Source organism: Heterocephalus glaber, unplaced genomic scaffold (assembly GCF_053883595.1).
Source record: "Heterocephalus glaber isolate CG9 unplaced genomic scaffold, H.glaber_assembly_v1.0 deba00001613, whole genome shotgun sequence".
Lineage (NCBI taxonomy): Eukaryota > Metazoa > Chordata > Mammalia > Rodentia > Bathyergidae > Heterocephalus > Heterocephalus glaber.
Window position 1 is genome coordinate 30,161,874 of NW_028258384.1, and position 25,864 is coordinate 30,187,737.

Below are 25,864 nucleotides of genomic sequence, written 5' to 3' on the forward strand. Positions count from 1 at the left end.
ATCTCTTCTTGTTGGATTGTTCAGTATTAACCAGTATTTAGTTACCTTCTTTGCCTATTTTGATCAGCTTTGGCTTGTAGTCCAGTTTGTCTGAATATAGGATAGCTTCACCTGCTTTTTTTGGATTTCCTTTGCAAAGAGTATTATTTTCAATCTTTTGATGTTTTTAGTCTATGTGTTTGTTTTGTGTCAAATGTGTTTCTTGTTGTCTTAGTTAATATTTCATTGCTGAGACACAACACCTGACACCCACAAATTAAAGGAGGGGAGTTTATTTTGGCTCAGTATGTAGAGGATTCATTCCATAGTTGGCTGGCTCCAAAGCAATGTGGCATGGCAGTTGGTCATGGCAGAGGAGGCTTGCTCATGGCATGACAATCAGGAAGCAGAGAGAGAAATCAAGGAAGAAGGGAGGGAGATAGACCCTTCCAAGCCATGCCGCCAATCACTGACCTCCTCTGACTTGGCTTCACCTCCCAAATCACATTTAGCTACAAACTCTTCAGTGGACTAATCCATTGATTAGTATCATGCCCCCATGATCCAATTACCTCACCAAAGTCCCACATATGAGTATGTGTGGCCTTGGGGGACATCTCTATATAAACCACAACAGTGATCCATTTTGAGTTAATTTTTGTACAAAGTGTGAGTTTTAAGTTGAAGTTCATTATTTTGTCACTTTTTTCAATTGAATTATTTTGTACCTTTGTCAAAAATCAGTTGGGTATACAGTTAACCTTCCATATTCATGGGTTCTGAATCCATGAATTTAACCAACTGTGGACCAAAATTATTCCAAATTTTCAACTGAACATGAACAGACTTTTTTGATCATTATTTCTTAAAGAATAAAGCATAGAAACTATTTACATAATGTCTACATTTTATTAGTTATTATAAATTATCTAGAAATGTTTAAAAATGTACAGGAGCATGTGCATAGGTTATATAGAATTACCATACTATTTTATATAAGGAACTTGAGCATCCAAGGATATTGGCATGTATGAGAAGTCCTGGAACCAATCTCCTGAAGATACTGAGGGACAAGTGTGCTTGTATGGGTTTCTCTAGATTCTCTATTCTGTTTCCCATATCTCTATGTCTGTCTCTGCACTAACACCACATATTATTAATTACTGTAGTTGTGCAATACGTTTTTAAATCTAGTGGATTGATTCCTCCCATTTTGTTATCATTTTGCAAAATTTTTTTAGCTATTCTAGCTTCTTTGTCTTGATATATAAATTTTAGAATAAACTTGTGTATGTTTTCAAAAAATCTTTTGGGAATCTTTATTATTATTATTATTATTATTATTATTATTCACTTCCGCAGTACTGGAAATTGGACCCAGGCCTTCACATAAAGCTACAGCCCCAGACCTTTCTTTTATTTATTCTTATTTTGAGACACAGTCTCACTAATTCACTAAGATTCCCAGGCTGTCTCCGACTCCATATCATCCAGCCTTAGCCTCCTGGAGTGCTGGAATTACAGTTGTTCACCACCACTCCCAGCTTATTATTATTATTTAAATTGTACAAATTTATGTGGTATAGTGTGATGATTTGATAAAAGTTTTCAGTGTTTAATGATCACATCTGGGTAGTTGATATTTCAATTTTCTGAACTTTCTTTTTCTGTGGAACTGGGAAATCAAGTCCGGGGTACTCTACCACTGAGCTACATCCTCAGCCTTTTAAATTTTTTCTTTTGAGGCAGGATTTTGCTGGGTTACTTCAGTAGGACTTGAACTTGTGATCTTCCTGCTACAGTCTCCCTCAGTGCTGGGTTTACAGATGTGTGCCACCACTCCCAACTCATGTCCTTAAATATCAACAATTTTTTATTAACACATAATAGCTGTACATATTTATGGGGTACAATGTAATATTTCCAAACATGGATGGAATTGAAAGACTATGTTAAGTGAAATAGGTCAGACACAGAAAGACATATACTGCCTTTTCTTTCTCAAATGTAGAGGTTAAAATGTTGAAATGTATAATAGTGAGAAGTAGAGGCTGGGAAGGATGGGAGATAGAGGCTGGATAATGGGTATCAAAAAAGAGATAGCAAAGGATGGTGGTATAGCTCTGTGATAAAGCTCTTGCCTTTGGCCAGGGATTTAGCTCAGTGGCACTGTGCCTGCCTCATAAGCACAAGGTCCTGAGTTCGATCCCCGGTACCAAAAAAAAAAAAAGCAAAAGCTCTTGCCTAGTATGTGGGAGGCCCTGGGCTTGATCTTCAGTATCGAAAACAACAACAACACACACACACACACACACACACACACACACACACAATAGGAGTAATAAATTCTAATGTTTTATAGCACGGTGGGGTGACTGTAGTTCACAACAGCCTATTTTATATTTCATAAAGAACTTCAAGAGAGCTTGAAGGTTCCACATATGAAGTAATAATAAAGGGATGAGGATCTTTCATTAAGCCTCTACATCAATTTAGGATGAATTGGTATCTTTGCTATGCTGAAGTTTCCAATCTATGAACAGGATACACATGTCTTTTATTGGGGGATTTAAAGCAGGATAGTGACATGACCTGATTTGTGTTTTCTGACAATCATACTAGCTGATGTACAGAGAAAGAAAGTGGAACATGTAGAATCAAGGAGATCAATTAGGAAGTTATTGCAGTCAGTTAGGTGAGAAATGATAACACAGACCAAGTAATGGAGGTGGAGAGAAAAACTGACCCTAGGGTTTACTTTTGAAATGGAAGTATTTGGGTTTGGTGATGCACTACGTCTGGGACTGAGGAAGAGTAAGGTGTGAAGGATTTCCAAGAGCCAGCAGATGATACCATTTACTGAGAGAAATATGGGAAAGACCAAATTTTGAATTAAGAGAATGAATTCAGTTGTGGGTTTTGTGAGTTTGTGGCTCTGCTGGCCTTCTAGATGTCTGTTATCTCTCAAAGGCAGTTAAAGATAAGAGTCATAAGCTAGGGTACAATTGTTGCTCTAGATATTGACATCCATAATCACAGTCTTCCTGTATTATTTGAATTGAAATTGGATAGCCTTAGTAGTCAAATTTAGAAACAACTTCCAGGGCCCTGATCATTTGAAAACCTATCCCATGATCTAGCTCATAGGTGGGAGTCTGAGTGGGAAGAAATTTGTAACTTGGTTTTTCAGGGCTCAGGCAGTATAATTTCAGAAAAAAATCAACATGAAAAAGGTATACAGACAATGAACTCAAAATATCTGTGCACCTCTTTTAAAATCTACTGCTAAGGTATTTACATCATGTGTGTTAGACTGACAAATAGAGCTAGATTTTATTCCAAGTGAGAACAATTAGAAATACCTGAACAAGAGTTGTTTTTATACTTTTTGGCAGTGGGAGGATTCTGGAGAGAGATAAATTTGCCATTTTAGCTGTGCTTACAGGGGAACAATCTTGGCATTATTTTCCCATTCTAATGAGATGGGTATAGGCTTATGCTCAGGAGACGCAAGGCCTTCGGATGATTTGTTATAGGTAAGGTGAATTACAGGTTTGGCCCTTTTAAAATATGTATTTTGAATCTACACTTGTTCACCTGGAGGAATTTGAGAGGGCTCCTAATTTCAGGGGCTTCTGTAGTCACAGGAGGTGACCCATTGTAGGCCAAGTCATACTAAGATGGAGATTTCCTGTGTTGCAGCATGTTCATCTTACTGTTGACACCATTGTGAGGGGTAGCTTTCACTTCAGGACTGTAATTTCTCTATTTCTTGTCTACTTTGACCACTCTGAATCTGTTACACAAGGTAATCTTAATCTTACAGGGAGGTTAACATAAAACATCTCCTCTCCCCATTGACCAATGCCTTACCCATCCCATTAAAGAAGATGTTTTCTAAACTAACTAGACAAATTGTTTAAGCATTTGTTCTTTGCAACCCAGGAATTACCTAATGAAGAAAATAAAAGTATAAGGAAACTCATCATGAACTTCTCTGGGCTAAGTGTGAAACCTGATATTCTTCTGCTCAGGTTTGTACAGAATAGAGACTGTCGCTGGGCGTGGTGACACATGACTGTAACACTCGAGAGGCTGATGCAGAAAGACCACTGGGATTTTGAGGCCAGCCTGAAGTATATAGTGAGACTCTGTCTCAAAAAACAAAACAAAATAAAAAACAAAAAACGCAAAAAAAAAAAAATAGAATGGGGCCGAAACACTGGACAGGACCTCTCCTTCCCCATAGTGGCTGGAATGTCTACTGTTCACTACTTCTGTGGGTAATATGAGTCATATGAGGGCCACCTTCATGGACTTTTACCCTTTCAAATACCATAAATACCATTATTTGAAAATATTTCCCCTTCAATTTAAAAAATAGAATCACCTTTTAACTGCACCTTTGTACTAACCAATCATTTCTATGTGACCACAGGTGTGAGGTGCCAGTGTTATTCTTGTCAAGTTTCCCAGTTCTCCCTAGGGAGTGGGCTTTCCTGGATGGCCTCCTAAGCAGCAGCAGTGGGTGTGGTCTGTGGCCTCACTGAGGTCCCAAATGTCAAGCTCTCTTCTTTTTTTTAATCAATAGTGGTGGACACAGGGTCTTTTGTGCATTGCTAGCAAGGTTTGATGTAGAGGCTTTAGCTCAGGCTACACTTAGGAACAGTGCATTTGGCAGGGATTTGTGTTGCTGTGACACACTTCCAGTCACTCTGTGAGAAAAAGTTATATCATCTGCATAGACCTCTGTGACTCAATTGTGTTGGCAAAAGTTTCTACTGGTAATTTTCTGTTCTACTGGATTGCCACATGCCTTCTGGAGTAGATGTGAAAGGCTTGTGAGTTATTTCCATGGGGTCTCTGCTTGGTCCAATATGGGGCCTTCTTTGTCGGCTTTTTCCCCCATAAGGAGTTGATTGTGAATGAGATTCAATCTTCCTTGGAATGAGACATAAAGCAGTGCAGCTATTCTTAGAGACTAACCAGATTACCCAGATACGAAAGCAATAATGAAAGACCGGCACTTATGCCTTAAGAGTTACACTCAGGCAGTCACAAGTATAATGCTTTTCCCTCCTGGGAAGCTAAGCTTGGGGATCTCTCAGAGGAATCAAATATCAAGAGATGGGGCTCTTGGTCTAGCCTCTGAGCAGTGCAATAATTTTGTCATGAATCCTTCCATTTCACTCAGGGTCTCTCACACATGAAGGAATATTTCCCCCATGGCACCTAAAAGGCTCCTCTTGGTCTTTGACACCTACCCTATGTCCTGTCCTTTCAAAGCTCCATTCATTAAAGCAGCTTAAACCAAGAAACACTTGGCATTATTGTTATTAAGGGCCTTTATGGAAGTCTTATTGAGACAATTCTTTTTTAAGTTTTTTAAAACTCAGTATTTCACGAAGGGTGGCAAGAAAGATAATAAATTTTAGGCTTACCTGGACAACTTATTGAGATGCTTTTTCAAAATAAAATCTACAGGAAGGGGCTGTGGGTGTAGCTTAGTGATAGAACACTTGCCTAGCATTCGTGAGGCCCCGCAGTTCTATACACAACACCATAGGAAAAGATTATTTTAGATGATGCATCAAAAACCTTTCTAAAAATATGTAATGTCCAGTAACCAACCTATGCTCTTGTTTCCTGCTTGACCATATTTCCTGGTCTTAATTTCTCTACCTGGATAATGGCTTTTGATATCTCCTTACACAAGACAGTATAGCATGCTGGGCATGAGTGGGGGCTCTGCATCAATCAAACTGGGGTTTTAAACCTTATTTTACAACTTACTCCCTATATGAACAGGCAAATTCTTTCAACCTATTTGAGCCTCAGGTTTCTTATCTGTTAAGTGGAAATAATAATGACTTCTGCTTCATAAGTTATTTGAAGATTAAACAATAAGTAAAACAATTGGTGTAGTGCCTGGTACATAGTGCTTACAAGTTATCTGTAACTACAAGAACAGCAAGAAATTATATTCTTCTTAGAGTTTTGGTAACTTGTTTAGTGTTTGTTGCTGATTCTACTATATAACTGTTATTTCAATTTCTCTGATTACCAACTGTACATGTCTTCTTGTGGTGCTGGGGATGAAACTCAGGACCTCACGCATGCTAGGTAAATGTTCTACCACTGAGGTACAGTGCCAGCTCTGAACATATCACTTATTTGAAGGTCTCCTGTAGCTTGCCCAGTACTTCAAGTTTTCATCAATTTCCATACAGCAATTTTCTCTGGGCTTGTCAAAAGACATGTTTTCTTGAGAAGTGGCAAAGTTAGAGGTGAGGCGGAGATTTGGGGGTTGTAATGTGCCTGGCCAGCTAGTCAGCTAGCGGGGCTCTGGGGCTCCCTCTGCTGGACAATCAAGCTTCAAGCTTTGGTTCTATGACTGGCCTCGTGCTTTTCTTTGAACTGTAGAATTAATTGCAAGACAAGAATTGAAGTAGGTTAAAAAAAAAAGAGTAGGTAAAAAGAGACAAGGAAATGGAAATTTTAAAATTGTACTTAAAAAAGTGCAGCTTCAAGCACAGAAGTCACTTTTTTAATCTTCCAGGCAACTCACACAAAATTCCTGAAGGTCCTTTTACAGTAAGATTGTAAATCCAGGCTCTTAACCTCTCCTTTTAACCTGTAAATTGTGCTTCTTCCATCTTCAGAAAGCAGCAGTATTGGTGTGCAGCATATCTCAACTTCACACACACATAAATAGCTTACACTGCAACCTGAGGGGGAAAATGAGATAGGAGATTAGGGTGTGGCAAAGCTGGCTGGGGTAGTAGGCATGACCTGTTAATTACAAGATCCTGGACACATGTGCAGAAGTTCCCAAAGCCCTGCATGTGGATTTCTAGAGAGAACTTGAGTAGGTTTTCAATAGGACGTCTAGACCCGATGTCAGCCTGAGATGTGGGATCCCAGCACCACCTCTCAGGACCCATATGTAGAATTTGTTGTGGATTTTCTTGAGATTTGGACAATATAAAGGACATACCTATGCCCTGAAGAGCTTGCTATCCTATTGTAACTTTTCATGATAGCCCATGCTGAGTTTCCCAGACACAGCATGTATTTTTATTTTTGCTTTTATTCTCTTTTTCTCTTTACTAGGCCCAAGCTTACTCTGCAGAGAGTTTCTCCCCCACTCTTCATGCTTACTTTCTCAAATAAACTTGGCCACTGCTTTTTGCTCGTTTTGTTAAATTCTTTGTTAGAGATGAAAAGAACCTGGAATCTTAATTCCAGAGGGAGAGGCGAGCAACCCAGAACCTGGTAACATTTAGTTGGCAAGCCACTTTTAGAAGGAGGCTACCGGGTAACAAAAATACACATCCTAGATCATGCATTTTGCAGACACTCCCTCAAATATACTCAACTGCAGCTAATAATGCATCTTATTTTTTTCCATTTAGTTTATTGGTACATTTTAGGTATACAATACAGTTACATTCATCATTGGGATGTTGTACTTTTACAAGATGTATCTTTTTTCCCCATTCCCCTTCCCTCCCTTCTCTCCCTCCACCCTTTCCTATTTACAAAGACTTTGTTTCCATGTTATTCCTTTTCTCATATTTTTTCTTTTCCCTTCTTTCCTTTGCATCTTATTTTTTTCTGAGCACCTTCATTCCATTCTGGAATGCATCCTAAATGTATCTAATAAAACCTTCTGATGTCTCTTTTACCAATATCTCCTGAAAAATTTTTTTCCATGCCTACAAACTTATTCTATTGACAGGGTGGGATATGTTCCTTATTTCGGACTTGGGGACCTTTCAGACCCAGCCCAGTGACATTTATCTTGGCGACTACAAAGGGAAGATGTAAAAAGAGGCAAAGAGACTGCAGAGACTTTGCCTGTGGTAAGCTCAACCAAAAGGCTTTTAATTTTTTTCTTCTCTCTTCTGCCTCAAATCTATTAATTTTTTCTGATATTAGTTATCAGAGATAGGTAGGGAACTGGAGAGTAGAGGAGCCTAGTGTGTCCCATCATGTGGGGAGCAGGGAGGGAAAGTGCATTGCTTCTGTTTCATTATTACTTAAGTGATCTGTAGTTGTTAAGTGACATTTCCAGACGTTTTAAACCCTCTCTGAGTTCCTTGTGTGTGTGTTACAGTTAGCTAAATATAAAGATCTTTGGGGTAAATTTTTGAGTGAAATCCAACTCCTTTGCTTGCTTTCTTGATTTGTTGGTAAAGGTTAAAGGAGATTTCCGTGTAACTAGCAGGCACACCTGGACTAGTCACTGATGGGAAGGGAACAGGGAAGAGCCACCAATCATGAATAATGGTGAAACTGCTGTCCTGGGTTATTCTCATGCAGCCTGACCCAGGCATTTGGGAGGTTGCACGTGTGGCCTAGCTTGTTTTGAGTGACTCATTTCTGTGCATGGTGGGAGCCTTGTTTGGGTGCTCCTGCTGCCATGTGTGGCTGGCCCTCAGGATTAGAGGCAGGGAGCTCCAGCTGTTTGACCTCCAGGAGAGATCATTTCTTTTTCTTTTACTTTTCTTTCTCTATTGCTTTCCAAAAGTGCACAAGAGAGATTTTAAAAGCATGTAGTAGATCTTGTATGATTATAGATAACTTAATGTCTGTCCTCAAAACATCACCTTCAGGTTATATTTTATAAACTTGGGACTAATTTAAGATGAAATATTTTAAAACGTTGATTTTTCTCCAAAGGTAAATTAAAGAGCAAAAGACAAAGCCTCAAGCTCTTCCCTTTTTCCCCTTCCGACTCTTATTGGTTATGTCTATGGTGTTAACTAACAAAAAGAGACTCAGAGTAGTTAAAAGAAATATTGTTAGGCCTTATATAAAAAGAAGAGCTAATTGATAAGTCTTGGGAAGAAGTTTTAACTGATTAATTTATTTATACTTATAAACCTACAAATGTATGAACGATTATTATAATTCAACATGGCTAATACATCTAAAGTGCACTTTAATTCAATCTAGTTGATTTTTTATGTGTTCTATATGTTATCTTTTCATCTGCATGTTAATCTGTTGTAATAATTGGTTAAAAATACCTGCAGCAGTTTCACTAAATTTTTTTAGATCAATAATTTCTGTTTCTTTTTAATTTTGCTCTTATAGACCTCTGATTCAGTTAGACTTTCCAAAGGGGAAAAAAATGAGTATACAGGTTTTTGTGGATAGCCAAAGTCAAAATATTATAGGATGAGGACCAATAGGCTTATGGCTTATAGGGGACTTACAAATGAAAACCTTAAATTAACATAAAAGTTTTATATGATTTAGGTTAATATATGTGTTTCAGTGTGTTAACTTTAAGGTATACATTATCCTCCAAAAGTTCTACTTAGGTTGTCTTCTGGATAACTAGACACTCATAATATACCCCAAATGTTCACTGAACTTAACAGTAAGTAACAGTAAATTAGCTTACTTAACAGTAAGCTAATTTAAATAGGTTGATAAAAATAAAGATGTCTTTAAAATTGGTAACATGTTTTCATACAGGTTGTTAGCCAATCAAGGTAATATTTATCAAAAATTGGTTTAAAAATACATTGTCTATTGTTGTCTGTGAACAATAACTTAAGTGTTTTTCTTTGGTTATAAAAATAAAAATATATAGCCTAAAATGTTAACTGTGCTATGCTTCATTCTCATGTGTCATCTAAAATAATGGTTAAGATGAATAAATAAGTACATATAAATAAAATGAATGTTATAAATGTTCAAAACTGTCAATTGCTAAATGTAAATTCAAGTATTCTTGGCTTCCTAAAATTTATAAAATATAACATATTTTGGTTATTAAATTGTTTCATAAATTATTAAATATATTAAAATTTAAGGTTGCTTTCCTAAGTTGATTAAGAGTTAAATTTCTAATATTAAAATAATTTATATAAGAATATTTTTATAATAATATATTTTTTTAAAACGTTAACCTAGGTAAAGGCCTTTGGGCCTGAGGATCTACTAGACAGAACTCCCCTCTGTGGTTGAAAAAGAGCTGCATGAACCAATTTGCTTCAGTTTTCGCTAATAATGGGTGCTTTCTCCAGTTTTTCCCCAGAGCATTAATATGCCCCATCCCAACAAATGTTATTAAAAATTATATATATATATATGTTGGATAATTAAAAGGTTAAGGCTGCTATGAAAAAAAAAGTTTGCTTAACATATTAAAGTGCTCTTGGATTAAAGTGCTGTAGGTTAAAAAAGAAAGGTTTTATATTTTATTAAGATAATTTCTTATGTTTCCCATTGAGCTTTTGGTTACTTGAAAAAACCCGAGGTTTAAAAGTTAAAGATAATTTAAATGTTGACTTATAAAAAGTTTTCAATAATCAGGTTATTCTTAGTTAAGTAAGCTACTGTTATCTTAGTTTATAACGCACTTTATATATATCTGAGGCTAAAGATATATATCCATCTGAAGACAAAATATGCTGTGAAATTAGGCTTTAAAGTTAAGTTTAATACATGCAAAGTGACTAATAAGTGTTCTTTTATGCAATATACATTATATCTAGATCTTACACATATAAATGATCAAAACTTTTGATGTATTTTTATTTTTTGTCCTAGCATTTGAAACTTGATCTTGACTTGATTAAACAAACATTTTGTTATTATATGAGTGAGATATATTTATTTATTAGGTAATAAGTTTATTTGTGGTCAGTAACACTGTTTCCTACACTTACAAGAGCTCTAAAGATATCCTTTAGTTCTTGTCGGTACAGTTATACTACATAAACCTGTTAAAAAGTCTAAACTTTGCCTTCAGAGCAAAAATTAAACAAATATATAAATATTTCTATGTAGCTGTGATGCTAATTATTGCTAACCGTGTGGTATTAAATACATTTGTGTTTTTCCAAGTGTATATGCCTTCTAAGATGCAGAACTTGAAAAAGACATCTTATCATACTGATGACCTCCAGACTGAAGTAGTTTATGATGATGGACTTTTTCAGGTTTATATTTATGTAATTATTATATAATTGTGATATGATAGATGTACCTAAACATTATACAGTTGGGACAGTGTCATTATAATAATTTAAAACTGGACATTAGTAAACTGTCAAGTACATCTGTAAACAAGTACATTCTACCTAAAAAAGCATTTTGTTACAAAAGGTAACAAATTTAGGTAAAAGTTTCTTTATGTCACTTAGTATTATAATTACATAAAGATAATTAAAAAGGTAGTTATACTAAAATAAACATTTAAATACATTTCAAAGATAATAACAAAACCTAGTAGTTCTAATATAATGATGTCTGCTCTTGATGTTAAATTTTTCTTATAAAACTTTATAATTGTTATCTGTTAACATTCTATAACAATTGGACTTCTATGATAATCATGATTGATAAAAACATAGCCATTCTCTGGCCATACTTTATATTTCAAAGTGCTCAATATAAAATAGTAGTTAAACCTAGCGCTCACATTTTAATACTGGTGTAACTGACCTCCTGGGTGTTCAATAATTAAGTCTTAGAGACCAAAGCTAAAAAAGATAACTGGGCTGAAAGGATAGCCAATATTTTGGCCTTAGTCTTTCAAGGTCGACTAGGACCCAGGACAGGAACAGACCACTCTAAAGAATCCTACAACTCTGGTTAGTCACACAAACTCCTGAACAGGGAGATTGTCAGACTCCAAAGGACAAGAGTCAATCAGTGTGCACTGTGCTCAAAGGAGAGTCATTAAAGAGGGAAATGTTCCCATACTTCCAAGGGAAGCCATGTGGTCAGAGACCATGAACCATCCTGGCAGATGATACAGCTGGTACAGGAAAATACTAGAAGAGCTAAGAGTTAAATGGCACTGCCCATGGCCCCCAAAGTAGTGCCTGAGGAGCCTGAACTGACCTTAACTATATATATATATATATATATATAGAGAGAGAGAGAGAGAGAGAGAGAGAGAGAGAGAGAGAGAGAGAGACAGACAGAGACAGAAAGAGACAGAGAGACAGAGACAGAAAGACAGAGAAAGAGAAAGGGAGAGATGAAATTTTATTAATACAGATTTCACTTTAACTTGGTATTAAACATCCAGCAAAAAAGTAACAAAAATTATGTATATGTATATATATATAGATAGAAATAGTCATATTAAATTAAAAGCTTGGCTAAATATAAAAAGGGGGCTCCAAATACTGTACCAACCCCTGCTGGCACTCTCCCATTACACCTATAACTTAGACCAATAAAAAGTTTTAATTACCAGTCTAAAATCAAAGTCAGACAATTAATTTTTTTCTTAACCCTTATACCATTCTCCAATGGGAGAACTAATGTTTTCCTTGACTGGGCCCAGCAACATGGCAAAAACATTAACAAAGATCCCTGCTGGGTTTGTGGACAATTGCCCACATCTAACGCATCTGGGTTACTGTGGTAGATATCTCCTCTATAGGGAGATGAGTGGCTAAAGCTTTAAAATTTTATAAAACAGCCACAAAGTGCAGTGACCATTTAAAGCTTGCTACCAGGCCTAATGGCTCTCGGTGGTCAATAAATGAGAATTTTCATCAAAAGGGCCATGGAAAAATTTTTCTCAGGCCACAATTAATACTCAGATATAAAAATATAAAGGCCTTCGTCTACCTTAGTGTCCTGAAACTCCTATGATAAAAAGATAACCATTTGTATATAAATAAATATTTTTAGGTGTGGAATAAACATTTGGCTGACATCTACTATTGGGCAACTCAGCTAACTATCACCTCTTTGTTGGGAACAAAAATAATACTTATGGTAAATAGAGCAATGCCAACCAAAATATGCAATGGATTCCTACCCAGGGTTGTAGTCACGCTATTTTGTTAAGAGATACTGATTTATTTGGTACTGATTGGAGGAGAAGAGTTAGAATAAGATGTCCAGCCCCAAACACTATCTAGGGGGTCTGTGGCACAAACCTATGGACTTAGTTGCCTCCAAGGTGAATAGAAAGATGTATATTAGTGTACCCCTCGGTTCATGGGCCTGGATTAAAACCATAGATCAACAAGCTAACCTCCCAGTGTTGTGGCATCGATGGACCAGATCAATTTTTCACTTGTATGATCATCTGGCCACTATCTTTGTTCCCCAAATAGGACTTGAAAATGTAATAAGGCACATTAAATCTCTTATTAACTATATGCAAAAAGCTCTAAATGACACTGAAGAAGGTATTTCATTACCAATTGAAAAAGTAAAAGTGATGAAAAAAGCCATTCTACAAAACCAAATGGCTCTAGATACTCCAACAACAGAACAAGGTGGAACCTATGCCATTATCAAAACAAAATGTTGTATGTACATTCCTGATAGCTCTGCAAATATGTCTTCTGTATTACAAGATTTATGTTTATAAATCAGTACAGTGTCAGACACTGCTGCAAGCTTTAAGGACTGGCTAACATTCTGATTCTGTAAAACAACCCAATTAAAGAATATTTTCTAGCTATGATACTGTACGTTGAAATTCTTTTATGTTACATGATCCATTGTTGTTATAGGCTAATGTCCCATGTTCCCCTGCCCTGTTTTTCAAACTATCTAAAGATGATGGCTCTTCAAAAAAATGGAACCTAATATTCCCATGTCTATTTTAGATCAGTCAGGACAAAACATTCAGCTCCTGGCTAGGCAGGATCAATGCTCCTCCTCAGCCTAAAACAGTTACATAAAATTGGACCATTGGGCCTTCTACAACCTGGAAGAATAAGGGACCAGCCAGGCATGATGGTGCCGGCCTGTAACCCCAGCACTTGGGAAGCTGAGACAGGAACATTGCCATGAGTTTAAGGCCAGCCTGGGCAACACTGTGAGTTCAAGCCCAGGCTGAGCTACATAGTAACAGCCTGTCTCAAAAAACCAAATAAAGGGGGCGGAGAGGGACCAGAGTGGGGGTGGTAGGCAGTAAAGTAGGACAAAAAATAAAACTAGGTGAAAAGGAGACAAGGAAATCCAGATTTTAAAATTGTACTTAAAAAAAATGCAGCTTCAAGCAGATATTACTCAAGTCTTTTTACCTTCCAGGAAGCACACACAAACATTCCTGGAGGTCCTTTTACAATAAGCCTGAAAATCCAGGCTCTTAACCTGTCCTTTTCATCTATAAATTGTGCTTCTTGCATTCTCAGAAAGCGGCAGTGTTGGTGTGCAGCATATCTCAACTTCAAACACGTGTAGATGGCTTACATTGTGACTATAGACAGTTAGCAAACACATCCTAGATCACTTAAAGACACCCCCTTAAATATACCCAGTTGTCGCTCATAATGCATATCATTTTCTCTAAGCACACACACTCCTCTCTGAGCGCATCCTAAAAATCTCTAATATACCCTTCTCTATTACTGACGCACCCTAAAAGTTCTTTTTCTGTGATGCAAGTCAGAAAAACTGCAAACTTATTGTACAAATAGGGTGGGATAGCGATGCAGGAGATGAAATATGAAAATATTATATCTCCCAGCCTGTTAGGTGTCTGATATGTCAAGTTTATGTTCTCTAAAATTGAAGAATGAATTCTAGGAACAACAGAGGTTAGGAGTAGGAAAATATTTATTGATATGTAACTTCAGGCAAGAGGGGTCCTGAGGGAGTAGCTGGGCGACGCCACTTAATAGGGAAGTTTTATACAGCAAAACTCACCTGGGTACAATGTGGGTTATAACTGATTAAAGAATAAGGTTACAAGTATAGTTGTTTAGGTAATAGTGAATGAAAACGAGGTAAGCTCAGATGTGACCAAGAAGAGCATGGGCAGCCCGTGACCCTGCTGTCCAGTGGTAGCTATGGAAACACAGCTCCTGAGCTTCCGATCTCTTCCATGCCCACAGTGCAACTCCAGTTGGCTGGAACTTCCCTTAGAGGCCCCAGCAGGTGCCCGAGCAATGGTCACAGGTGACTGCGGGAACAGGAAACATCTGGAAAGGAGATATGGAGCTGCCCAGTCATTGGTGGTCCATCCTCAATGTGCAGCTCTGGGCCAGAGGTTTCAGAAATCCGACAGGAGGAGGTGCTGTTTGACTCTGTGAACTGGCACAAAAAGGGCTTGGGGTGAAGATCAAATGTGAGGAACCATGCCAGCCCTGAAAACGTCCGCAGGAAATAGAGGGGTGGTGCACGCCTATAATCCCAGCACTCAGGGAGGCTGAGGCAGGAGGATCGCTGAGAGTTTGAGGCCTGCCTGGACTTCATAGGGAAACCCTGTCTCAAAAACAAACAAACAAACAAACAAGATGACACGGCGTTGCTGATTGCAGTCCGAAAAAGAAAATTGAGAAACAAGTCATGTAACAAGTGTGCATGGAAAGAAAAAGACTTATAGAAAATGATGGGTCAGTCCAGAGGTCTTTGCTCACCCACTGAGATGACTGGTCCATTTCATTAGCCCCCGTGCTTGTCTTTTGAGGTAGTATGCAGGCCTGGTCATTTTGTCTTTATCTTGAGCTTTATCTTTATCTTCTGCTCTCTAACAGAAGTGTCTCTAGCCACGGTTGTGATGTGTTTTACTTTTGTCCTGACTCTCTCAAGGGCCCAGCCCTATCTAACTGCCTGCAGTATTTCTATCTAACTTAGTTGTATAGACTAACTTAATTGTATAGACTATTACTATAGTAATAGCAGATATAGAATCCTTGATGAAAGAGCCCCCCCCCCCAATTGTTTGCGGTCTTGGACAATTCACTATTTGGGAATGTAGCTCAGTGATATGTGCAAGGCCCTGGGTTCAATCCTCAGTATTAAAAAAAAAAAAGAAAAGGAAAAGACAGTTATTTGTCTTACCAAAGGGCAATCTCAACAGATTGTGGTAAGTAGCAATTCAATCCAGGTTGATGGTGCTGATTGGGAGAAAAACAGACCTGCCAGAGACTCAGAATTTGATGGGTGATTTTAAGTTTATTTAAAGACAGTTGAGGTAAAATGGACCAGCCTCAGGTGAATTTCTTTTTCTTTTCTATATTTATTTTTTGGTACCAGGGATCAAACTCAGGACGCTGTGCTTGTGAGGCAGGAGCCATGCCACTGAGCTAAATACCCAGCCCTCAGGTGAATTTCTTAAAAGGTGTCTAAAATCCAGGTCTATACTGTAGGGGACAGGGGAAGGGGACGTTACCAGAACCTCTGCAGTTAGTCCTGGTCTCCTGCGAGCCACGGCAGCACACGGCGAATTACAGGAAAGGTAGAAAAATGAGACCGAGAAGAAACTGAGCTTTGGGTCTGATCAGTGCTGCTCTGGTCAGCAAAGACAAAAGCCCCCAGCTTACCATACCTTTTATTCAGTACATCGGGAGAAACAAATGTAACAGATGACTTGCAGAGAGTTCAATAGTTCACATTGGGATAAACAAGGTGTAACGGAAGGCTTGCAGAGAGTTCAGTACATCTCCGGCAAACAAGATGTTAATCAGTCCAAGAACAATGAGGAACGGAGCAGGTGTTTGTTCTCCCAGGATGTTTCTTGTCCTGGAGAATCACAGCATCACTGGATCACTGAAGTCTCAGTTGTGACCGGAGGCCAAACTGGAGTTATTCTGTAGCTGGGCTGTAGGCAAGAGAACTAGGCTAACCAAATGATTTATCCCTAGAATTATGTAGCATTGCTCCCAACACTATACAATACCTATTAAACGAATAAATGTATAAGCCTAAATTTTGTTTAATTAGTGATTTTATTCTGTATACATAACCAATTTCTTTTAAAGGAGATGATAGACAGTGGCTATTTTATTTTGTGGTACTGAGTATTGAACTCAGGGCCTTGCACATGCTAGACAACTGCTCTTCCACTGAGTTGTATCTCCAGCCCCATGACATTTTAAAAGATCATTAGGGGATGGATGTTCCCTTTGATGCCTTTGATCTCCTGAGATACCAATTCTCCCAGGGTTCTTAACCCCACAGAATTGAACTGCCACACCTAGCTTTTCATTTGTACTTTAAAATAAAGGTGATTTTGCTTTTTGGAGGTGGAGGAAAGACAAATTTTAAAAAAGTGTTAGCAATTTTTACTGGATAGTTGATTTAATCAACCTCTTCTTAGACTGTTATAATCCTGGGATTTGCCAAATCTCCCAGTAGTGACTGTCCTTCACTTCATTTGTCTTTTTACCTTTCAGCCGCACCCTACTAGAATTTGGTTTTGAGCCCTGAAACTCAAATCCCCCACAAATCCAGCCCCCCTGTTTCCTTGTCCACCAGAGTGATAAGCAGGCTCTAGTTCAGAGACTCAAGGTGCACTTTTTCAGGAGAGTAGTAAGGGTTCACATGCTTCCCTACATCCTCCTTCATTAGCTTGTCAACCTTCAAATTTCCCTTGAAAGGAGCACTATTCTGCCTTCATGATTATCATCATTTTCAGTTTCTTACACTGCCATATTCTGCTGTGGTGATTGTGCAACGATGGGTATGAGTGCTTTGGATAAAAGCCTTGGAGGAAGGGAAAGAGCCCCCAAAGAATAAGGGTTGCAGCAAGTTGAGTCTCAAAAGTATGTAACAACAAGGCAAAAAGGGGATGGTCATGCATGCAGAAGACACTGAAGCCATCATGTTTTGCTAAGGTTGGAACTAGCACTCCACTTTCCCACCCTATCAGGGATTTGCAAAGGGGCCTGAAGATACCTCTACGACAGAGCTCCCATACACCTCTCTGCCAGTTGCTGAAAAATCCCTAAATTAGAAAAAGCAATTTTAGCACACCCTCAGGTGGCCAAATGGAATACTGCAGCAATGGCTATTGACGAACCTTGGCACTCTGTAAAACATCCTGGAATAGACAGACATTGGTGCTTGGCAAGTTGCTAGGCACTGGATAGGACAATTTGTATAGAGATAGCACTCTTCCCTTTAGGGCATAAGTTCTCAAGCTTATTGGGGTAGCAGCCCCGGAGTAATCTTGCCAGATTTATTTTGGACTTCCTGAATCTCCATCTCCTCACTTTACTGTATGGCATAGATCTAATTTTGAAATTACAGGGACCTTATTTATGTGATTTAAATATAATTATACACTATAAACTAACAAGAACTACTTTGAGAGACACCAAGAATTACTATGGATTTCTCACTTAAAACAGAATAGAGGTACAAGGAGGAATGATAACAGATATTTTAAACTTTTAAATTTTGGAATAATTTCAGATTTATAGAAAAGTTGCAGAGACAGTTCAAAGAATTCCCATTATACTCTTCACCCAGATTCTCTCAAACTTAAACATTTTGCCATATTTACTTTATCATTCTCTCATTGTAAATATGTGTATTTTTTGATCCATTTGAGAATAAGTCACAGACACGATGCACTTTTATTGTTAAGTATTATGATGTGTATTTTTAAATAACAAAAATGTAGGCTTATAAAACTATAATGTAATTATTAAGGCCAGAACATTAACATGGATATGGTGCTGTTTCCTAATCTATAGACTTTATTTAAATTTGCAAATTATTCTACTATGGTCCCTTATAGAAATTATAAATACAGGATCTAATCTCATTGCAATGATTTACTTGTATCTCTTTAAGCCTCCTTTCATCAGAAATTGTTCCTCAGTCTTTCTTTGCCTTTCATGATCTTGACATGTTTAGCCTTTTTTTTTTTTGTACTGGGGATCGAACTCAGGTCCTTCTGCTTGCGAGGCAGGCAGCGGAACCACTGAGCTAAATCCCTGGCCCGATCTTGACATTTTTAAAGCGTACAAACCAATTATTTTATTGAACATCCCACATTTGAATGTATCTGATGTTTCTTTATGACTAGGTTCAGTTTATGCATTTGGGATGGGAAAATCACAGAAGTTAGCTGCTTCTTGATACGCACAATGTCTCTGTTTCAGCCACAGATTTTGAGATGCACATATCAGAATAAATAATGTTGAAAATTACATATGTAAATAAGGTCAAATTCTCTTACAAGCTCATGGGATTTTCAGTTGTGGCATGGGACAAAAAGCAAAGAATCTGGAGAAACTATCCACTCTCCTTTGATCAGTCTAGGAATGCTTTATGGAGAGAGTAGCACTTCAGGAAATTTGGGCTGAGATAAGTTGGAATTTTTTTTTTTGGGGGGGTGCTATTCAAAGAGTTTGATTATGAAGTCCTTCAGGTTTTTGTTTTTTGTTTTCTAATCCAGTCTTGAGAATCAAAAGCCAAGGCTTCTGGGTTTTGTATAATTGTTGTGAGCCATTAGGGAACAGTTGGGGCTTCCTTCCTTGGTTGCTTTTAATGCTTTGATATTGTAGTGTTTAATTAGGTCAATCATAAACAAAAAAAGTGCTATGAAAATTTGGCTAGAAAAAGGGGGAGAGGACATAAGTGTTCATGAACGAGATTTTCTGTGCTGCCTAAGTGAACTTGCACCTCTGAGGTCTTCTTGTTTACTACAATCAGATTTACCTTTTTTGCATATACAGTAATTCTTTTGATCAGGACCTCACAAGTTCTGGGTTACTCAGAGCCACTTACACAGCCTACATTTATAGTGGAAATGTACATTTGAAATTGATTCCCTAATGTCAGTCACTGATAACTGAGATTCACTTGTCCACTGGATAACTGAAGAAGTTTTATAGTACTAGATATTTTTGTTAGAAATTGGGAGAGATGGTTCTTAAAGAGAAAGCTGCAGTTATTGCTTTCTAAGCTTCAGTATTTGACTGCATGGGACTTTTTTTTCTTTTATTCACTTGAATTTTGTTATTTTGGGTTTTCGTGTGTGTGTGTGTGTGTGTGTGTGTGTGTGTGACTGAGATTGAAGCTACGGTCTTTGCACTGAGCTACATTCCCAGCCCTTTTTTTATTTTTCATTTTGAGACAGGGATGGCGTCAAACTTGTGATTCTCCTGCCTCATGCCCTAGAGCTGCTGGGATTGCTGGGATCACAGTTGTGTGTGCCTCATCACACCCAAAAGATCTCATAAATTTTGATTCCATTGACTTAATTCCTAAGGTATTTTCTGAGCTATGCTTAGTGCTATAGAACTGCATTGACCATTATCTAAAGCTGTGGAGTGCTTCTCAGCACTGACATTTTAAATGTCATAACAACCTAATTGGCTATTTGATATCTTATAAATGTCTTTCTGACACTAAATTTGTAATCTTGAACTTTTAATTTTTTGATATTGCAGTGTGTAATTATGTGAGACTGTCATAATCAAGCAGTGTTATTTTCTTATCGTTAATAGATATTTTCATGGTTTAAATAGAGGCTTTTTCTCATATCAATCTAGAAAGGAAATTTTTGTGTTAATCAAAGACCAGATTGAAACTATAGCAAATTACAAAAAAGATTTCCACCAATGGGCAAGGACCTCCTTTAAATATTTAGCAAATTTACAAATAGCAAATAATAAATATTGCTAATATTAAATAATAAAGTTGGTCTGCATATCTGTAACTTTTTGCATTTATACATTCAACCAACCTTGGATTGAAAATATTTGGGAAGAAAGTTATCTGTATTGAGCATGTATAGACATTTTTCATGTCATTCCATAAACAAATAGTACAGCAACTATTTACATAGCATTTACATTGTATTAGATGTTATAAGTAATCTGAAGATTCTTTAAAATATATAGAAGGATTCTGTAGGCTATATGCCAATACTATACCATTTTCCCCAAGTGACTTGAGCATCTGCAGATTTTGGTATCTACAGAGGATTCTGGAACAAACACTTTGTGAATGTTAAGGAACAAACTTTTATTATACAATTTTATTTATTTAATAAGTGTACTGAGTACTTGTTCCATGCCATGCATGATGCCATGGGTTTTGATATGATGTGGTAAAGATACATGTAAAACAGAAAGTGAATGAATATTTTCAGCATAGAGTGTGTAGCTACAGATGGACATGAGGTGCGGTAATACCAAATCTAATATTGAGTAGCTTCAGAGAAGACTTGGTGGAAAAAGTCATGTCTAATGTATTCCATCCATCGCCAAGTCCTATCTACTCTACTGTCCCCCCAAACACATCCCAAATCCAACCACTTTTTTCCACCTCTATTGTCTCATCCGAATGCAAGCCACCATCATCTGCGTAGCTACTGAAGTGACCTCCACTCGACTGCAAGCTCCAATGGGAAAAAAAAATCTTTGCTTTGTTTTCTGAGAGATCCCAGAAATGTAATTGCTGATAAAAACTCTGAAGAAAGTAGTTATAGAAAGACCACAGCTGAATTTGATAAAAACTACTTATGATAAACCAATTAGCCAACATCATAAAAAATGGGGAAAAACTGAAAGCATTCCCTCTAAAGTCAGGAACAAGACAAAGATGCCAACCAGCACTACTTCTATTCAACATAGTATGCAAAAGATTAGCCAAAGCAATCAGGCAAAAGAAATAAATGAAAGGGATACATATACAAAAGGAAGAACTCAAATTATCATTACTTGCAGGTGACATGATACTCTACATAGAAGACCCAAAGAATTCCACCAAAACTCTTAGAATTAATAACCAACTTTAGCAATGTAGCAAGGAACAAAATCAACACAAAAAATCAATATCATTTGTGTACATCAGTGATGAACTCAGTGAGAAAGAAAGGAAGCAGTTCATCAACATCTAAATGGATAAAAAGTGATATCTACACACAACGGAATATTACTTGGCTATAATGAATGATAAATTTGAGACATTTGTAGGAAAATGGATGCACCTGAAAAATATAATGTTGAGTGAAATAAAGCAGACAAACAAAGTTAAATACAAAGTGATATCTGTCATTTGAGTACGGCAAAGTAAAAATAAGAAGCAAAATAAAGGATGGTTAGAAGAAAACAAGGAGATAGAGCTCTTGTAAATGGGAAGGGGTCCAGAGACTGAGGGCAAGAGGAGAGGGGGAAGGGAAGAGGAAGTAAGAAGAATTAAGATATGCCATGTACAAAAACCTAATAACCTCAATGAATAGAAACATTATATATCATAAGTATAACTAAGAATAATAATAACAAGAATGAGAATGGGGAAAGGGGAGTGAGAGGCAGAGGGAGGGAGGTGGCAGGAGAGGGGAAGGAGATTAGAAAAGAAACACCTATTCCCCAAGATGAATGAAAACTTCATGTACTGCAAACATGTACTAATAAAAAAAAATTTAAAAAGTAATTGTTTCATCTCCCACTGCTCTCCATCTCCTTCATCTCACCCTCCTGCTATATAATCTAGCAATTTTAAAGTAGTTTTTCAGTTCTTGAGACATTTTTGTTTCCCATGCATCTATTATGCAAGCTTCTTTAAATCCTGAGTCCAGTTTAAACACTTCTTGATTCAGAGATCTTGAAATCATGTGAAGAAGACAGATATCAAACAACATGATGCAATAATAAAATAATTTCAAACATGATGAGTAGCATGAAAAATAAAATAGCGTTAAGTGAAAGAATAATTGTTTCTATAGAGTTAGAGTAGGCCTCTTTGAAGAGGGGATGTGTGAGCAGACACTTAAATGATTTGAAGGAGTAAGGCAAGTAAAAATCTGGGGAAAGGACATCCACAATACAGGAGGCAAAATATGCAAAGATTCTGAATGAGAGAATAAGGTATAGAAAAATAATTAATAAATAAAATAAAGAAGATGGCATAGGAAAAAAGAAAGTAGCAAGTGAAGATGGAACAAAGTAAGTGAAAGTATAGTGCTTGGCACAGGCTAATACTGGAGAGTCTTTTAGGTCAGTCAGGAGTTTTGATTTTACTCTAAATGTGGTGGAAAGCCTGAAACCATCTAATTACATGTAGAACAAACTACAAATTCTTTACTGTGGCCCACCAGCCCTGCGTGGTTTTACTTCTCATCAGTTTCTCTCGTCTTTCCTTTTTTGTCCAGCCATACTGGTTTTATTTCTGTTCCTTGAACATATCAATCTGTCCCTGCCTCAAGACATTTGTATGTGCTGTTCTTCTCCTGGAATGCATTTTCCTCTGATCTTCCTTTGGCTGATGAGTTCTTATTATTCAAGATTCAGTTTTAAAATAATCTCAGAAAGATCTTCTCTGGCTCTGTTTGTCTCTTAAGAGTGGCATAAAAAAATTTCCAAGGACGAGTGGCTTGAAATAACATAAAATTATTATCACAGCTCTAAAGGCCCAAAGTCCAAAAACTGTCACAGGGCTGTATTTCTTGTGAAGCCTCAGGGGAGGGAGAAAGTATTCTTCCAGTTTCCGGTGACTCCAGGTATTTTATGGCCTTTGCTGCTTTGGTCTAATCTTTGTCTTCATCTTTATTGGGCTTTCCTTTGTGTCTGTGTGTCTTGTTTTCTCTTTTTCTATCTTATATAAGGATGCTTGTCATTGAATTTAAAGCCCATCTTAATCCACGGCCATCTTATCTTGAGAGATTCACCTAAATAATATCTGAAAATTCTCTTATTCCAAATAAGATCATATTTTGAAGTTCCACGTGGACATATCTTCTGGGGTAGGACTGTTTAATCTACTACTTTGCCTTTCAATCTAAGTCAACCAGCTAATTCTAACACTTCGTAGTACATCATCCTGCTTGATTATCTAAAAATAGCATTTCTTTTTTAATATTGCTTTTTAAACCTAGACTATAAGCTCTATGAAGGCAGAAAATTTCCTTGTCTTATCTACTGTTATATCTTCAGTGCCCAGCACCATGCTTGACACATGACCCTTTCAGTAGAAAAAGTTAAGTTGCAAGTTTGAGCCTAATCTGGGCAATTTAGCAATGTAGCGAGATTCTGTCTCAAAAAAAAAGTATTAAAAAGAGGTGGTGTTGTAGCTCAGTACCTTGGTTCATTCAGCCCTGGATTCCATTCCCAGCACCTCCCCCAAAATTAATGAATGAATGAAGAAATGAAAACATTAATATCTAAAGGACAAATGGAGTTGGTGACTCAAAGAAGGATGAAGACCAAGGAAACATATTTCCAGGTAGAATGGGCAAAAGCTAATGTGTGATAAAGATAGTAGCTAAAACATAATATTTCCTAAGAAAGGAGGCATAGGACAACCACAGCCTTAAACTCTTTTTGAAATGTGTTAGATTCTCTCTGTAGTCCTCCAGTGATCTTCCTTGGGACCATTGCTTCTCACATGGATCCTCAATTTTTCTGTAGCTCCTTAATAGATTATTAGCTTCCTGTTGAAGCTAGAAGTTCAAGAAGTTCTCTTTTGCAGGCCTCTGAAGGCACTAGTCTCATTTGCCTTCTTTGTTTATATACAGAGATCATTTCAAAAGTTCAGTGGTTTCCTCAAATGCCTACTCAACAGGATCTGTCATTAGTGGGGCTTAGTATTTAGCAAAGAGGCAGAGATGAAGCTGGATCACTGAGCATGGATCAGGTCATGCAGACACTTGTAAAAGGTGTTTTCCCTTCTTATCAAAAGCATATAGGTCACATGGAAAGATAGGCAGATGTGGTACTTGTCTTCTGCAATTTATCTGAGATTTATTGACTAGAAAGTTTTTAATTGTAAGATTAAGGTTGATCTTGATTAATATTTTTTTTGTTTTTATTGACCAAAAGATATGTGAGAATCAATAGTGTAGCTTAATGAATATTTATCATGTAGTTGTTAGGAACCAGAGGCTTTCCCATTGTGCTACCTTAAATGAGCACACATTTACTTTGAAGTCTCACAATCTTTAAGAAAATCATGAGAAGCTAGTGTGGTGGTGCATGCCTGTAATCCCAGCACTCTGGGAGGCTGAGGAAGGAGGATCTTAAGTTTGAGCCCAGGCTGAGCAACTTAGTGACTCAGCAATACCCTCTCTTAAAATTAAAGAATTTTTTAAAAAAAGGAAAGGAAAAGAAAGCTGGGGATGTTGCTTAGTGTGAAGTCCTTAAGTTCAGTCTCAAGTACCGAAAAAATAAAAATAATATCATAAAAATTTGGCATTCTACTCTACACTATTTCTGAATTCGTTCAGATATGCAAACAATTTTGTTCCTTTTTCTCCCTTTTCACATAAAATGGATGTTTCAGGGATATCTGTATGCATCTTATGTCTGCTTGCCTCTAAGGTTTACTTTCTTCAGTTCTAGAAATACTTTCTAGCCTATATAAAAGGATTCCTCTTAAACATATGAATGACTTAGAGTCCAGGGGTGTGCTGACACTGCATCAATGTCAGACCTACTATGGGCGGAGATAAGATTTGATCTCAGTTTTCTCAGGGATTATTTATAGTCCTTGTGGACTCCAAGGGTTTCTATAGGAAGCACAAAACTACATCAGAATTCAACTAGTATAACTGAAGAGGTGATGTATGATACTCAAAAAGATAATTACAAGTATAGGATCATTTATAATTCAGTGCATAAGAGTACCTAATCAGTAATACTGTTCTGAGAAAACTGTTTTAATTGTCATCATTCACTGTTTAGGAAGACATCCTTACAGTTTTCATAAATCACTGTAAGATGATGCAAAATCATGGGCAGTATCTTACTGGGTGAAGTAGTTTATGAATTTACAAAGCAGCCCTTTACTTTGATCTGTTGGTTTTAAGTGGCTCATGTGCTGAAATTTCCTGAAGCCTTACTGAGTTACTGCTATAAATTGTGGTCCTCACCCTTTCCTCTCCTCTCTGTGGCAGGCCTTGCCTTGGCACTTTAACCTTTAAGTTTTAGATTTGCAACTATACTCCACCCCGTAACCCAAAGACTTTGGCCTCCCGGAAGCTGCCTTGAGGATCATGGGAATAATGCTGCCACATTGCCAGCTGGCATTAGTTATGGAGTAGAAATTATATGATTGTCTTCAAGCTCCAAAGTCTTGATAATTACTTTGTGACCTGGAAAGACACCAGGCAAAAGTAAACAAGTACTCAACAACTCCATCTGTGTAGCTGCCAGGAGATGTCACTGAGCTAAGAGGAAGGCGCACTTATTTTGCTGCCTTTCTA